The sequence below is a fragment of the Heptranchias perlo genome, chromosome X, assembly GCF_035084215.1.
Source record: "Heptranchias perlo isolate sHepPer1 chromosome X, sHepPer1.hap1, whole genome shotgun sequence".
NCBI lineage: Eukaryota > Metazoa > Chordata > Chondrichthyes > Hexanchiformes > Hexanchidae > Heptranchias > Heptranchias perlo.
The window spans coordinates 23,321,928-23,338,092 of NC_090370.1; the positions used below are offsets into that span (position 1 = coordinate 23,321,928).

General features: G+C 44.4%; 1 non-coding gene across 1 annotated transcript; it reads right to left on the reverse strand.

Moving 5' to 3' along the window:
* Window positions 1-15,893: 15,893 nt before the first annotated feature.
* On the reverse strand, window positions 15,894-15,965 carry trnar-ucu (transfer RNA arginine (anticodon UCU)). Its single transcript has one exon. It is a non-coding gene; the product is annotated as a tRNA-Arg (tRNA).
* Between the last annotated feature and the right edge of the window lie 200 nt (window positions 15,966-16,165).

Genomic DNA, 16,165 nt, shown 5'->3' on the forward strand with positions numbered 1-16,165 from the left:
GCAGGATTAATACCTGACAGCAACAGTCCCAGGTTAATATAATCAGAGTGAGACTCTCGGTCACTGAGAGTAATCGCGAACGGATCTGATTTGCAAAACCGAATATGGTACAACAGGCAAGACAGTGTTAAATTCGGCCCACATTGATTTTCTCACTCTCTGCACTGTCGCTGACTGTTGGATTAATAGTGTGTCCGTCTTTGGTATATCAGTGAGAGATAAGAATGCATCTTCTGTCTCTCCAACGGGATTTTCTGCATAAAACGCAACTTTACAGGTCAGACTGGAACTGATACTGTGGCGCTGTGCCTCTCCGCTCGCTCTGTGATCGTATCTGTCTCTCTTTCTCTCCCGCTCCGATGCTGCATATGAAGGTTGGATGCAGCTATTGGGGTTGATATGAACACAATGAAGTGTAAGATTGAAAGTGTGTATGTGTGTGTCTCTCTCTCTCTGGTGCTGGACATGAAGGTGGGATACTGTCTAATATAAACAGAGAGAATGGGGTGTCCGGGCCTCACTGTAACTGGGGATGGGTTCGGCTCCAGTCCAGTTCATGGTCATTTTCTTTTCACAGATTCAGGGCGAGAGTCTCTGTGAAACGGTAACACTGGCGGAGAAACTCCGCGTCACAACTCAACCCCAACACATGAGATTCTCCAAATCAGCTGGAATAAGGTGTTTGTGAAATGCTGAACCCGTCTGGGAGGGGATGTGTGGGGAGATAGAATCGGGTGTGGGACTGAAATGGAAGCAGGCGGGTTGACTTGTTGTCGAAGGGACTGTATTTCGGCAGGAATATTACTGACTGTTAATTGTAACGGGGCTTATTTGAAAGCTCCGGGTTCCTGGGAATCCTTGAATATGAAGCCCGAATCTGTCAGGGTTTGTGCGGACCGCTGTCTTTCGGTTCTAATATCGATAAACGGTTCGAAATTGCCGGTGGAGAAAGCTGGAGGTGGAGCTGGAAGATCAGAGGCCGCTCTCCGCCCTGTCCATCACTCTGTCTCCTCCCCTCCCGCCCTCTCTATTTGATCCCCATGTGGAACCAACGCGGGTGGGTGGACTCGAAACACGGTGTATTAGTCAATAAGGCGAAAGGCGAATCATATTTCTGATCTGCTGGGCACCAGGCCGTTCACTGTTATTTGTTTCTGTACAGAGTTAGATTTCAGTGATTCCCCAGTGAGTTTGATGCGTTATGTAAATAATCCAACAAAATGGAACAGAAACGGAGCGAAGCGCTGAATCCCACAGATGTTGAAAGGTTAGTCGAGCAGTTCTGGTGATGCTTTACGAGCCCAGCATGGCAAGTAGTTGAAATAAATACAAGAAATCTGGTGATGTGTGGACTGGGGTCCATAAGTTACCGTTTAAAGTACCGGAATGTGGTCGGTGCCCCGAATCCAGTCCCATTAATACCTCATCTCGTCCACAACGAGACAAAAGCAGCTCAAAGCAGCACTGGTAGCATGATATCAGCGTCTCCCTTCAGACAGTAACCAGCCCTTTCACAGATATAGTGGGTGGCTCTGAAAAGAGCATTTACATCGAATTACATCGAAATTACGTCACAGAAACAGGCCATTCGGCCCAATTGCTCTGATGCCGGCGTTTCTGCTGCTCACGCGCCTCCTCCTTCCTTACTTCATCTAACCCTATCGGCATATCCTTCTATCCCTTTCTCTCTCATGTGCTGATCTATCTTCCCCTTAAATGCATCAATACTATTGGCCTCAGCTATCCTGAGAAACCCTATCATTATCTTAAAAATTTTTATCAGGTCAACCCTCAGCTTTCACTTTTCTACTGAAACGAGACCCAGTCTGCTCAGCCTTTCCTGATAAGAATATCCTTTCATTTCTGGTATCATCCTTGTGAATCTTATTTGCATCTTCTCCAATGCCCCTATGTCTATAATATGGAGACCAGAACTGTTCGCACTATTCCAAATGTGGTCGAACCAAGATTCCATACTCGTTTACCATAACTTCTTAGCTTTTCAATACTATCCCTCTCGAAATGAATCCTAGTGTTTGATTTGCCTTTTTATCACCAGCGTCGCTACTTTCAGTAATTTGTTCATCTGCACCATGAGATCCCTTTGCTCCTCTATCCCGTTTAGACTCTTATTATCCAAACAGTATGTGATCTCCTTATTCTTCATTCTGCAAGTTTATTAATGTCCTCTTGAATTTTGACACATTATTCCTTTGTATTAAAGACACCCCCCAATTTGATGTCATCGGCAAATTTTGAAATTGTACATCCGATTCCGGAATCCAAATCATTATTGTAAATTGTGAAGAACAGTGTTCCCAGCACCGATTCCTGTGGAACTCCACTTCCCAACTATTGCCAGTCTGAGTACCGACCCTGGACCTCTATTCTCGGTTTTCTGTTTTGTAGCCAGCTTCCTATCCATTCTAAAACCTGTCCACGTGCTCTGAACTTAGCCATGAGTCTACAATGCGGTACATTATCGAAGGCCTTCGGGAAATCCAAATATATCACATCTACAACATGAACCTAGTCGATCTGTTCCTTCTTCAAATGATTTAATAAGTTTGGTCCTGTTATTAGATTAAATCTTTGTTTTATGTGTTCATGGGATGTGGGCGTCGCTGGTGAGGCCGGCATTTCATCCCCATCCCTAATTGCCCTTGAGAAGGTGGTGGTGAGCCGCCTTCTTGAACCGCTGCAGTCTGTGTGGTGAAGGTTCTCCCACAGTGCTGTTAGGAAGGGAGTTCCAGGATTTTAACCCAGCGACGATGAAGGAACGGCGATATATTTACAAGTCGAGATGGTGTTTGACTTGGAGCAGAACGTGCAGGTGGTGTTGTTCCCATGTACCTGCTGCTCTTGTCCTTCTAGGTGGTAGAGGTCGCGGGTTTGGGAGGTGCTGTCGAAGAAGCCTTGGCGAGTTGCTGCAGTGCCTCCTGTGGATGGTACACACTGCAGCCACAGTGTGCCGGTGGTGAAGGGAGTGAAGGTTTAGGGTGGTGGATGGGGTGCCAATCAAGCGGGCTGCTTTGTCCTGGATGTTGTCGAGCTTCTTGAGTGTTGTTGGAGCTGCACTCATCCAGGCAAGTGGAGATTATTCCATCACACTCCTGACTTGTGCCTTGCAGATGGTGGAAAGGCTTTGGGGAGTCAAGAGGTGAGTCACTCGCCGCAGAATACTCAGCCTCTGACCTGCTCTTGTAGCCACAGTATTTATATGGCTGGTCCAGTTAAGTTTCTGGTCAATGGTGACCCCCAGGATGCTGATGGTGGCGATGGTAATGCCGTTGAATGTCAAGGGGAGGTGGTTAGACTCTCTCTTTTTGGAGATGGTCATTGCCTGGCATTTGTCTGGCGCGAATTTTACTTGCCACTTATGAGCCCAAGCCTGGATGTTGTTCAGGTCTTGCTGCATGCGTGCTCAGACTGCGAATGGAACTGAACACTGTGCAGTCATCAGCGAACATCCCCATTTCTGACCTTATGATGGAGGGAAGGTAATTGATGGAGCAGCTGAAGATGGTTGGGCCTCGGACACTGCCTTGAGGAATTCCTGCAGCAATGTCCTGGGGCTGAGATGATTGGCCACCAACAACCACTTCGATCTTCCTTTTTGCTAGGTATGACTCCAGCCACTGGAGAGTTTTCCCCCTGATTCCCATTGACTTCAATTTTACGAGGACTCCTTGCTGCCACACTCGGTCAAATGCTGCCTTGATGTCAAGGGCAGTCACTCTCACCTCACCTCTGGAATTCAGCTCTTTTGTCCATGTTTGGACCAAGGCTGTAATGAGGTCTGGAGCCGAGTGATCCTGGCGGAACCCAAACTGAGCATCGGTGAGCAGGTTATTGGTGAGTAAGTGCCACTTGATAGCACTGTCGAAGACACCTTCCATCACTTTGCTGATGATTGAGAGTAGACTGATGGGGCGGTAATTGGCCGGATTGGATTTGTCCTGCTTTTTGTGAACAGGACATACCTGGGCAATTTTCCACATTGTCGGGTAGATGCCAGTGTTGTCGCTGGACTGGAACAGCTTGGCTGGAGGCGCAACTGGTTCTGGAGCACAATTCATCAGCACTACAGCCGGGTTGTTGTCGTGGCCCATAGCCTTTGCTGTATTCAGTGCACTCAGCCGTTTCTTGATATCACGTGGAGTGAATCGAATTAGCTGAAGACTCGCTTTTCTGATGGTGGGGATATCGGGAGGAGGCCGAGATGGATCATCCATTCAGCACTTCTGGCTGAAGATGGTTGCAAACGCTTCAGCCTTGTCTTTTGCACTCACGTGCTGGACTCCGCCATCGTTGAGGATGGGGATGTTTACAGAGCCTCCACCTCCCGTTATGTGTTTAATTATCCACCACCATTCACGACTGGATGTGACAGGACTTCAGAGTTCAGCATAGTTCCCCTTTCGCAGGACCTGTGAACACGGCGCACATGGAACTGCAGTCCTGCCCAGGATGAGCGAAACTTGGTCTTGGCCCGAGTTTTTCCACCGGATTTTCCTCTTCCAGGCATTTCCACAATCTCACAAACACTTTCACAAAGAATGAAGAAATCTTCCCGAACTCGCCCTTCTAATACCTTCTGGAGGAGTACAGTGGAGCCACTTTTGATGGGTCTCTCTCAGAGTGTTTACACTGCCCCCTCACCCTCCCTGATACTCTATCTTTCAACTGCTGTAATATTGTCCTTTAGCAATATTGCTACTCCTCCTCCTTTCCCTACTTCTCTGTCCTTTCTAAAGATCTTATAAACTTGAATATTAAGCTGCCATTTGTGCCCAGTTGGCAGTCAGGTCTCCGTAATAATTTCATGAAATTATTTAACTTTACTTGATGGCTGATGTGAATTGCGGCAAAGTGTATTTCCAGCTGGTCAAGTATTGCAGGGATCGAGGATCTCTTCAGTCCGATATCAGGTGAAGAATTACTGGCTGTTGTGTAATTTCCATTGATTGGGGCTTGGCGTCATCGACTGGACGGAAATGGGAACTGCAACAGAGCGAGAAAGGATCCGTCAGAAACCAGTTTAAATGAAGTGCAAAATGCAACAGCCTGCAGTGCCTGTTCAGGATCTGATGGTTGGGAACTATTTTGTTGATGGCTATTTTTAGCGATGGTGGTATAGTGGTGAGTATAGCTGCCCCGGGTTCGATCCCCGGCGATTGCAATTAATCTACTTTCTTCAGAACCTCCAAATTTGTTGCCGTTCAGCTGGACTTTGTTCCCCAATCACAAACGGGTATAATTAGAGAGAAATGTTTTCAACGATGATTTATTTTCCCTATAGAATGAATGGAGGAAAAACATACTGGAAATCGTGAGTTACCAAGGGTCTAATGAGAGTGAGGAAGGCAAATGAAATGTTAGTCTTTATTGCAAGGGTGTTGGAATATAAGAATAAGGAGGACTTGCTGCAATTTTACTGTGAGGAGATAGTGTGTAAAATTGGCCGACATTCGCTGGAGTTTGGAAGAAAGAGAGGTGATCACATTGCAATGTATAAAATTCTTAGCCGGCTTGACAGTGTAGATGCTGAGAGGCTTATTCCCCTGGCTGGAGAGTCAAGAACTAGAGGTCATATTCTCAAGATAAGGGGTCGGCCATTTAGGACCGACATGAGGAAAAAATTCTTCACTCAAAGTGTTGTGAATCTTCGGACTTCTCTCACCCACAGGACTTTGGACGCTCAGTCGTTGAGTATATTCAAGTCTGAGATCGATCGAGTTTTGGATTTTAGGGGAATCAAGGGATATGGGGATGGCGGGAAAGTGGAGTTGAGGTCGAAGATCAGCCATGGTCTGATTGAATGGCGGAACATGCTCGAGGGGCCGTCGGGCCGACTCCTGCTTCTATCTGTTCTATTCTTATGTAGAGAACCTTCTATCCCAGTGTGCTGACGAAACTAAGTTAGGTGGCACAGTAAGCATTATAGATGGGAGCAGAAAGTTGCAAAGGGACATTGATAGAATAAGTGAGTGGGCAAAACAGTGGCAGATGGAGTTCAACGTGGGAAAGTGTGAGGTCATCCACTTGGGACCTTAAAAAGATAGATCCGAGTATTTTCTAAATGGCAAGAAGATAGAAACTGTGGGGGAGGAGAGAGATTTCGGGGTCCAAGTACAGAATTCACTAAAAATATAAGGTGAAATGGAGATTAAATTTTGATCTTTATCTCAAGGGAACTGGAATAAAAAGGAGTGGAAGTTATACAGAGCTCTGGTTAGACCTCATTTCGAGAACTGTGTTCAGTTCTGGGCACCGCACTCTCGATAATGGCTTGGAATGAGAAGGGGTTTTTCTCTTTGTGATTCTCTGTGATGGAAGGGAATAGGAAAGGGTTTGGTCTGTTTGGATTTTTTTCCAGTGGCAGTGAATGAGAAGGGGTTTGGTCCATTGGGATTCCTTCTGCGTGCTCTTGCATTGATACGGAGACCTGCATGTTGCCAAATTGCTTTGTGTTTAACTTTGTGCCCCCTCGTTTGAATCCTAAAAAGAAAAGCATAAATGTAATGGAACATGGAAAGGAAATTCGTCAGATATCAGGTTATCAGCGGAGCTTATGTGTAAGGAGTAAGGATGGGTGATACGAGAACTAGGGGGCATAATCTTAGAATAAGGGGCTGCTCTTTCAAAACTGAGATGAGGAGAAACTTCTTCACTCAGAGGATAGTAGCTCTGTGGAATTTGCTGCCCCAGGAAGCTGTGGAAGCTACATCATTAAAAGTCGGTGAGCGGCGGTAAAGAGCGAGACCAGAGCGGGGAGAAAAACAGCGGCAGTTCGGGGTGACGTCACCAGTCAGAAAGTGACGCGGCACAGGGGAGGCAGCTGATTGGTGAGTAGGTTCAGGTGAGTATTTCTACCATTTTACTGTAAGTAAAGTAATAAGAAAGGGAAGATCTGCAGGTTTTATAGCAGATAGTGTTTTTTTTTTAGTGAACCTAGGTCCCTAGTATAGTTAACATTTTCTAATTTCAACGTAATTTAAAAGGGGTAACTCAGCTAAGGCAAGTCATGGCAGCAGACCTCGCACCAGTGATATGCTCCTCCTGCAAGATGTGGGAAGTCATGGACACTACCAGTGTCCCTGCCGACCATGTGTGCGGGAAGTGTGTCCACCTGCAGCTACTGACCGATCGTATCTCGGAGCTGGAGCTGCGGGTGGACTCACTGTGGAGCATCCGCGATGCAGAGAAACTCGTGGATAGCACGTTTAGCGAGTTGGTCACACCGCAGGTAAAGGGTATACAGGCAGGAAGTGAATGGGTGACCACCAGGAAGAGTAAGAGATGCAGGCAGGTAGTGCAGGGGTCCCCTGTGGCCATCCCCCTCTCAAACAGATATGCCACTTTGGATGCTGTTGGGGGGGATGACTTATCAGGGGAAGGCAGCAGCAGCCAACTTCCTGGCACCACGGGTAGCTCTGCTGCACAGGCTGGGAGGAAAAAGAGTGGCAGAGCTATAGTGATAGGGGACTCAATTGTAAGGGGAATAGACAGGCGTTTCTGCGGCCGCAACCGAGACTCCAGGATGGTGTGTTGCCTCCCTGGTGCAAGGATCAAGGATGTCTCGGAGCGGCTACAGAACATTTTGGAGGGGAGGGCGAACAGCCAGCTGTCGTGGTGCACATAGGCACCAACGATATAGGTAAAAAAGGGGATGAGGTCCTAAAAGCAGAATATAGGGAGTTAGGAGGTAAATTAAAAAATAGGACCTCAAAGGTAGTAATCTCAGGATTGCTGCCAGTGCCACGTGCTAGTCAGAGTAGAAATAGGAGGATATTTCAAATGAATACCTGGCTAGAGGAATGGTGCAAGGGGGAGGGATTCAAATTCCTGGGACACTGGAAACGGTTCTGGGGGAGGTGGGACCAGTACAAACCGGATGGTCTGCACCTGGGCAGGGCCGGGACCGCTGTCCTAGGAGGAGTGTTTGCTAGTGCTGTTGGGGAGTGTTTAAACTAAAGTGGCAGGGGGTTGGGAACCTGAGCAGGGAGAGGGAGGAAAGCGTAACAGGAAGGGACAGAAGGTATGGAGTAATAGGTAAAGTGTTAAAAAAGGAAAAAGCAGGAACTAAGCGTCACAAAACAGATTTGAAAGTTCTTTATCTGAATGCACGTAGCATTCGTAATAAAATGGACGAGTTAACGGCACAAATAACTACGTATGGGTATGATCTTGTGGCCATTACAGAAACATGGCTGCAGGGTGACAACGACTGGGAATTAAATATGCCAGGGTATTTAACAATCAGGAAGGACAGGCAGGAAGGAAGGGGAGGTGGGGTGGCTATGTTAATAAAGGAAAGAATCACTGTAATACAGAGAAATAATATTGGGACAAAGCATCAAGATAATGAAACAGTTTGGGTGGAGATAAGGAATAATAAGGGGAAAAAAAACATTAGTGGGCGTAGTATATAGGCCTCCTAATAGTTGCAACTCTGCTGGAAGAAGTATTAATCAGGAAATAGTCGGGGCATGAAATAAGGGAACAGCCATAATTATGGGGGATTTTAATTATCATATTAACTGGACAAATCAAATTGGGCAGAGCAGCCTTGAGGACGAGTTCATTGAGTGCATCAGGGATGGATTTCTTGAGCAGTATGTAACTGATCCTACAAGGGGGCAGGCAACCTTGGACCTGGTCCTGTGTAATGAGTCAGGATTAATTAATAATGTCCTAGTTAAGGATCCCCTTGGAACGAGCGACCACAACATGGTTGAATTCCATATCCAATTAGAGGGTGAGAAGGTTGATTCTCAAACAAGCGTACTTAGCTTGAATAAAGGAGACTATGATGGTATGAGAGCGGAATTGATTAAAGTGGACTGGGAAAATAGATTAAAGGGTAAGACGGTACATGAGCAGTGGTGTTCATTTAGGGAGTTATTTTACAACTTTCAAAATAAATATATTCCACTGAGGAAAAAAGGGTGTAAAAGAAATGACAGCCATCCGTGGCTAAGTAAAGAAATCAAGGATAGTATCCGACTAAAAACAAGGACATATAAGGTAGCCAAACTTAGTGGGAGGATAGAAGATTGGGAATTCTTCAAAAGACAGCAAAAAGTAACTAAAGGATTGATTAAGAAAGGGAAGTTAGATAATGAAAAGAAATTAGCAAAAAATATAAGAACAGATAGCAAGAGTTTCTATAGTTATATAAAAAGAAAAAGGGTGGCTAAGGCAAACATAGGTCCCTTAGAGGATGAGACCGGGAAATTAATGGTGGGAAACATGGAGATGGCAAAAATGCTGAACAAATATTTTGTTTCAGTCTTTACAGTAGAGGACACTAAGAATATCCCAACACTGGACAAACAGGGAACTCTCGGGGGGGAGGAGCTAAATACGATTAAAATCACTCAGGAGATGGTACTCAGTAAAATAATGGGACTCAAGGCGGATAAATCCCCTGGACCTGATGGCTTCCATCCTAGGGTCTTGAGGGAAGTGGCAGTAGGGATTGTGGATGCTTTGGTGATAGTTTTCCAAAATTCCCTGGACTCAGGAGAGGTCCCGGCAGATTGGAAAACTGCTAATGTAACACCGTTATTTAAAAAGGGTAGTAGGCAGAAGGCTGGAAATTATAGGCCAGTTAGCTTAACATCTGTGGTGGGTAAAATTTTGGAGTCTATTATTAAGGAGACAGTAACGGAACATTTAGATAAGCATAATTTAATAGGACAAAGTCAGCATGACTTTATGAAGGGGAAGTCATGTCTGACAAATTTGCTTGAGTTCTTCGAGGATATAACGTATAGGATGGATAAAGGGGAACCAGTGGACATAGTGTATTTAGACTTCCAGAAGGCATTCGACAAGGTGCCACATAAAAGATTATTACTTAAGATAAAAAATCACGGGATTGGGGTAATATTCTGGCATGGGTGGAGGATTGGTTATCGAACAGGAAGCAGAGAGTTGGGATAAATGGTTCATTTTCGGACTGGCAACCAGTAACCAGTGGTGTTCCACAGGGGTCGGTGCTGGGTCCCCAACTCTTTACAATCTATATTAACGATTTGGAGGAGGGGACCGAGTGCAACATATCAAAATTTGCAGTTGATACAAAGATGGGAGGGAAAGTAGAGAGTGAGGAGGACATAAAAAACCTGCAAGGGGATATAGACAGGCTGGGTGAGTGGGCGGAGATTTGGCAGATGCAATATAATATTGGAAAATGTGAGGTTATGCACTTTGGCAGGAAAAATCAGAGAGCAAGTTATTTTCTTAATGGCGAGAGACTGGAAAGTACTGCAGTACAAAGGGATCTGGGGGTCCTAGTGCAAGAAAATCAAAAAGTTGGTATGCAGGTGCAGCAGGTGATCAAGAAAGCCAACGGAATGTTGGCTTTTATTGCTAAGGGGATAGAATATAAAAACAAGGAGGTATTGCTGCAGTTATATAAGGTATTGGTGAGACCGCACCTGGAATACTGCATACAGTTTTGGTCTCCATACTTAAGAAAAGACATACTTGCTCTCGAGGCAGTACAAAGAAGGTTCACTCGGTTAATCCCGGGGATGAGGGGGCGGACATATGAGGAGAGGTTGAGTAGATTGGGACTCTACTCATTGGAGTTCAGAAGAATGAGAGGCGATCTTATTGAAACATATAAGATTGTGAAGGGTCTTGATCGGGTGGATGCAGTCAGGATGTTCCCAAAGATGGGTGAAACTAGAACTAGGGGGCATAATCTTAGAATAAGGGGCTGCTCTTTCAAAACTGAGATGAGGAGAAACTTCTTCACTCAGAGGGTGGTAGGTCTGTGGAATTTGCTGCCCCAGGAAGCTGTGGAAGCTACATCATTAGATAAATTTAAAACAGAAATAGACAGTTTCCTAGAAGTAAAGGGAATTAGGGGTTATGGGGAGCGGGCAGGAAATTGGACATGAAGCTGAGTTCGGATCGGTCAATGCCCTGTGGGTGGCGGAGAGGGCCCAGGGGCTGTGTGGCCGGGTCCTGCTCCGACTTCTTGTGTTCTTTAGATTTGTGGTTGGGATCAGATCAGCCATGATCTTATTGAATGGCGGAGCAGGCTCGAGGGGCCGATTGGCCTACTCCTGCTCCAATTTCTTATGTTCTTATGTTCTTATGTTCTTAAATTTAAAACAGAAATAGACAGTTTCCTTGAAGTAAAGGGAATTAGGGGTTACGGGGAGCGGGCAGGAAATTGGACATGAATTTAGATTTGAGGTTCGGATCAGATCAGCCATGATCTTATTGAATGGCGGAGCAGGCTCGAGGGGCCGATTGGCCTACTTCTGCTCCTATTTCTTCTGTTCTTATGTTCTTATAGGGCAGGTAACTGCTCGCCAGAGAATGCCGAGCCGGATTGGCAATATCAGCTCACTGCCATTAAATGGGTACGGTCACAATACAAACCCAAGAAAATCAAATGAACCATAACTGGACATTAAATAAGAAAATGGCAAATATTTATTTCATAAAGAGATAAAATGTCACGGGCAGTTTTGTGGTCAGAAGTCGTGATTGCGTGACGTTGATTGGTTGAATGTTGGACTGAAGTTTACATTCACATTTTTATTCGGTAATTCCCGTTGGGCGGATGACAGGCAGTCATTTCATTCTGTGGAGCGATGACTTGTTCCAGTGGAATGGTCATTCTGTTCCGTTTAGTGTTTCTCAGCATCACCCAGGACGCGCTCTTCCTCGCCACCAAAGCCACGGTGAGTGGTGCTGGTCTGGGCCCAGTATCACGGGGAAAGGAGTCAGGGGCGGCTTAATCACCAAACCTTAATTCCCAAAATTGATAATTTGGTAATAAAACAAAGAAGTTCGAAAACACAGTTCTCAAGCCCATCAACATCCGACAATAAAACCAACATGTGTGAGTCCGTCGTCTGCAACAGGAAGTTCGAGTAATGAGGGACAAACTTCTGGCCTGAACCGTCCACTAAGAAGAAAACCAAATCGTAGACGAGGCAGTATAGTGAGGCTTTTTTGAAATGTGGTTTCATCAATTGTGCAAATGCAAACCATGATCCAAAGCCCCAGTGTGTTATTTGTAGCGAGGTGATTGTAAACGAGTGTTTAAAACCGTCAAAATTAAATAGACATTTTGAAACAAAACATGGGGAACTCGTTGATCACCCGCTTGAATATTTTCAAAGGAAGCAACGGGGATTAAAGTTATCAGCACAAGTTCTTAATCGGTCAACTGCTCTGAATGATAAGGCACAACTGGTGTCATATTTGGTCGCAAACCGTGTGGCAAAAGAGAAAATGGCCCTTACAGTTGCCGAAAAACTTATTTTTCCAGCATCTCTGGATATTGTGCGTACAATCTTCGACGAGAAGCCGACTGAAAAATTGAGAAGCATTTCTCGCAGTTATATGTCTCGGCGAATATGTTCTATTGCTGAGCATTTAGAATCCAAGCTTATTACTCGGTTACAGTCAGCCGGGGATTTTACTATCCAACTTCACGATCGTGCTGATATTTCAAATTGTACAACACTGTGAGTTTATGTGAGATAGGTCGGAAGGTTGGCTGTATTGTCTAACTTTACCAACAAATACAGGAGCACAATATTCGAATCACTGCATGACTGTGTAGATGGAAAATACAAATTGGACTGGGCTAATTGCAAAGGAATTCCAAGTGATGGAGCAGCAAATATGACAGGTAGAAATAGTGGAGTCATGAGAAGAATATCTGAGGCAGCTGATCATGATGTTTGGAATCACTGTTTCATTCACCACGAAGCTTTGCCGTCCAAGTGTATTCCCCCTGATCTTATGGCAATACTGAAGGAAGTAGTGAAAATTGTTAATTTTTAAAAATTAAGCACACTGAACTGCAGGCTTTTTGAAGTGTTATGCTCAGAAATCAGGAGCTGAGCTTACTCATTTACTGTTTCACATTGAAGTATGATGGTTGTCACGGGGCAGAGTGCTTAGATCTGTGTACGACCTCAGGAAGAGATTCACATTTTTTCCTGGTAGAGAAAGAGTCTAATATGACAAATTTGTTTTACGATGGCAGCTGGTTAATGAAGTTGTCATACCTGGCTGACATGTTCTCAATTTTAAACGAACTAAATTTGAAGTTACAAGGAAGAGGCAATGATTTGTTTCGACCTTGTGAACAGATACAAGCATTCAAAAAGTCATTAGAACTGTGGCAAGCCTGACTGAAAATTAATCACCCGAGCTATTCCATGTTCCAAAACTGTTACAACACATTGAGGAGAACAGCATCAAAGAAGAAAAAGGAAATGAAATGAAATGTTTCATACCTTTTTTTAAAAAAAGGTAATGCAATAATCATGGGCGATTTTAACTTTCATATAGATTGGACAAATCAAATTGACAAAAATAACCTTGAAGAGGAGTTCATAGAGTGTATTAGGGAATATTTCTTCGACCAATACGTCGGGGAACCAACCGGAACAGGCCATCTTGGATTTGGTAATGGGGAACGAAACAGGATTAATTAATGATCTCAAAGTGAAGGATCCCTTGGGAAGCTGTGATCATAACATGATCGAATTTCACATCCAGTTTGACAACGAGAATCTTGGGATTGAAACTACTGTATAAAAGTTAAATAAGGGCAATTATAAAGGAATGAGGGCGGAATTGGCTAAAGTGGATTGGTAAACAGATTAGATGGTATGATGATGGATAAGTAGTGGCAAACATTTCAAAATATATTTTATGACTCGCAACAAAAATGTATCCCTGTGAGGAGGAAAGACCCCACAAAAAGGGTGAACCAACCATGGCTAACTAACGAAGTCAAGGATGGTATCAGGTTAAAAGAAAAAGCATACAACATGGCAAAGATTACTGGTAAGCCTGAAGATTGGGCACTGTTTCACATCCGGCCAACCTGTAACATGCAATATTAATGCACACTGGACCTCATCTGGTCAATGAGAAACATTTAATAATAATGAACAATTGACATTGGGCCACATTTGGTCCATCTGAAACATTTACTAATAATTCACATTGGAGACTTGCGCATAACTGGCCTCAGTGAAACATTTACTAATAATGCACGCTGGTCACTGGGGCATATCTGGTCAACGTAAACATTTAATAATAATGCACATTGAACACTGGGTCTGATATGGAAAACCTATAACATTTAACAATAATGCACACTGGGCACTGGGTTACATCTGGTTGACCACTGTAACATTTAGTAATATTGTACACTGGACACTGGGTCACATCTTGTCAATGTGAAACATTTAATAATAATGCACAGTGGACAATGGGCCATATCTGGTCAATGAGAAACGTTTATTAATAATCTGCACTTGACTCTGGGCTACATCTGGACAATCTGATGCACTCTGGAGACTGGGGCATATATCGCCATTGTAATACACTTAATAATAATGCACACTAGACAATGGGGTACAACGGGTCAATGTGAAACATGTAATTCTAATGTACACTGGAAATTGGCTCACATCTGGCCAATTTGAAACATTTAATAACAGTGCACACGGGACTCTCAACCACATCTGGTCAATGAGAAACATGTAATAATAATGCACACTGGCCGCTCGGTCACATCTGGTCACTGTCAATCATTTAACAACAATGTACAATGTACACTAGCCCACATCTGGTCAATGTGAAACATTCATTAATAATGTAGATTGGACACTGCCACATCTCGTCAACGTGTAACATTTAATAATAATGCACACTGGACCCTGGACCACATCTGGTCAATGAGATACATTTATTAATAATGATACACATTGGACACTGCAATGTCAATATGAAGCATTTAGTAATAATGCACATTAAACACTGGGCCAACTATGGTCAATGTGAAACATCGAATCTTAATGCACACCGGACACTGCATCACATCGTGTAACATTTAATAATGCACACTGGATACTGGGTCACATCTGAACAATGTGAAGCACTTAGGAGTAATGCACACTGGACAATGGGGCACATCATCGCAGACACGGACCAGCTTTCAGATGTACGCTGACAAAACCACCGCCTCTCTTGATCCTTCCAGGTCTTTGTTTTATCAGACCGACATCGTGTTTCAGATGAGCCACAATTTCCTCTGGTTACAATTGGAGAGTCTTTGGTCCCACAACTTCCACATCATTGCCACTGATTCCAACCCCATGCCTGGCTTTCGTCTGAGGCTGATCCTGACTGTTGATAACTGCGAAGCTTCTGACCCCATACCCGCTCCATACCAAAGACCGCCTACTTCGACATCCGTAACGTCCCACCTGCCGAGCCCATCTGCAACTAAAACCCTCAGCCATGGGTTTGAAACGTCTCTGGCCTTTGTTCTCCTCTCCGGCCTCTCCACAAACTTCAGCTCATCCAAAACTCTGCTGTCCGTATCCTATCCCGCACTAAGTCCCTCACCAATCACCCAAGTCCTCATTGACCTGCAATGGCTTCCTGTCTCCTGAGCCTGCAGTTTAATTTTTCTTTCTTGTATAAGAACACAAGTAATAGGAGCAGGAAGAGGCCATGAAGCCCCTCGAGCTGCTCCCGTATTCAATAAGATCATGGCTTATCGTCGTCCTTACCCTCCCTATCTCTGTAATCTCCTCCTGCTCCACAGCCCTTCCCTCTGCTCCTCCACCTTTGGCCGCTGTTTGACCAATGTTTCCTTTAGCTGCCCTCTTCCTTTTTATATACTTGTGGAAGCTTTTACTGTCAGTTTTTATATTTCTTGCTAGTTTACTCTCATAATTTATTGTGTCTCTCTTTATTATTCTTTTAGTCATTCTATGCTGGTTTTTAAAGTTTTCCCAATCTTCGGGCTGACAGAGCTGAACTGCAACAAATTCGGCTGCAAACTTAGAGTTTCTGAAGAAAGCAGATGAATGTAAACATTGAATTGCGATGGCCGGGGATCAAACCCGGGTCAACTGCTTAGAAGGCAGCTATACTCACCACTATACCACCATCGCTGGAAATAATCATCAATAAAATTGTTTTTACCCATTAGATCCTGAACACACATTTTGTTCTTACTTTAAACTGGTTTCTGACGGATCTTTTCTCGCTCTGTTGCAGTTCCCGTTTCCGTCCAGTCGATGACGCCAAGCCCCAATCAATGGAAATTACACAACAGCCAGTAATTCTTCACCTGATATCGGACTGAAGAGAT